This window comes from Mandrillus leucophaeus, unplaced genomic scaffold, assembly GCF_000951045.1.
Source record: "Mandrillus leucophaeus isolate KB7577 unplaced genomic scaffold, Mleu.le_1.0 Scaffold928, whole genome shotgun sequence".
Lineage (NCBI taxonomy): Eukaryota > Metazoa > Chordata > Mammalia > Primates > Cercopithecidae > Mandrillus > Mandrillus leucophaeus.
This window is the reverse complement of record NW_012110119.1, coordinates 1,236,969-1,238,742: the sequence shown is the minus strand read 5'-3', so window position 1 is coordinate 1,238,742 and position 1,774 is coordinate 1,236,969.

Sequence of the window (1,774 nt, the reverse complement as noted above, 5' to 3'; positions counted from 1 at the left end):
GAACTGTGACTTCACTAATTGAGGCTGCTGTTGCCTGGTAGGGTTCAAAGGCAGCAGCAGTCATGCTGGAACTGCATATTCTTTCTGTCACATTCTTCTTGTCTCTATTCCATGTACACAGCTCTATACCACAGAGTCCAAATGCAGACTGCTTGTTTCCATTGTTTTGATTCTGGCATCTATTCCTCCTGCCCTGGGGATGATGAATAATTGAAAACTGAACATGAGCTTAATTTGGTATGCCTTGGAAGTGGTTTTTTATGCTGATTTGGTTTTATGTTCTCTGAAACATCAAGGGCCAGGCTCCAATGTCAGGAATAATTACTATATCCCATATGTGACACACCTCAAAAATGAACAGGGGACACAGATGACTTCCTACATCATTAGGAATAGTTTTAGATATCGTAATAAATGTCAAGGATGATAAAGAGAATTTTATAGCCCTCTTTTTGGGAAAATAAATCTTTTCTAACTATTTTGGAAATAAATGTTTTCATTTTACAAGGGATTGTAGAAAATTATGTCCAAAACTCTATGCTCCTTGTGTCATTCAATTGCTTTCCCTAGATAATCAGTCAGGGTAGAACCTTCATTAATAGGATACCAAAGATGCTCACACTTCTCTGCTGCTGTATTAAAGAATGCACCTGAAACTGGAGGTCATCATGTTAAGTAAAACAAGCCAGGCACAGAAAAACAAATATCACATATTCTCACTTATATGTGGGACCTAAAAATCAAAACAATTGAACTCATGGAGATAGAGAATAGAAGGAGGGTTGCTGGAGGATGGGAAAGGTAGCGGGGAGGATGGAGGAAAGGTGGGGTTGGTTAATGGGTACAAAAAAATAGAAAAAAATGAGTAAGACCTAGTGTTTGATAGCACAACAGGGGAACTATAGTAAATAATAAATTAATTGTACATTTAAAGATAACTAAAAGGGTATAATTGGATTGTTTCTAATACTAAGGATAAATGCTTGAAGAGCTGGATACCCAATTTTCCATGACATGATTTTTACGCATTGCATGCCTGTACCAAAATATCTCATGTATCTCATAACTACATACACCTACTCTGTATCCCCCAAAATCTAAACTTTAAAAAAAATTTTAAGGCCAGGCGCAGTGGTTCATGCTTGTAATGCCAGCACTTTCAGAGTCCAAGGTGGGCAGATCACCTGACGTCAGGAGTTCGAGACCAGCCTCAACACAGAGAAACCCCGTCTCTACTAAAAATACAAAATTAGCTGGGCGTGGTGGTGCATGCCTGTAATCCCAGCTACTCGGGAGGCTGAGGAAGGAGAATTGCTTGAAACTGGGAGGCAGAGGTTGCAGTGAGCCGAGATCACGCCATTGCACTCCAGCCTGGGTAACAAGAGCGAAACTCTGTCTCAAAAAAAATAAAATAAATCAATAAATCAATAGAGATGTAAAAGAATGAAGCTGATATGCACTAGCCCCGACCGCCCTACACAAAATTTATATGCTGAAGTTGCATTCTCCAGCACCTCAGAATGTGGTCGTATTTACAGACATGATCTTTACAGATGTAGTTAGGTTAAAATTAGGTCATTAGAGTGAGCCCTATCCAATATGACTCGTACCTTTATAAAAGGAGGAAATTTGTACAGTCACCTAACAGAGGGATGATGATGTGAACATAACAGGGAGAAGACAGCCATCTATAAGCCAAAGAAAGAAGCCTGGAATAGACAAACCCTTCCTTTATGGCTTAACATCTTGATCTCAGACTTCAAGTCTTCAGAAA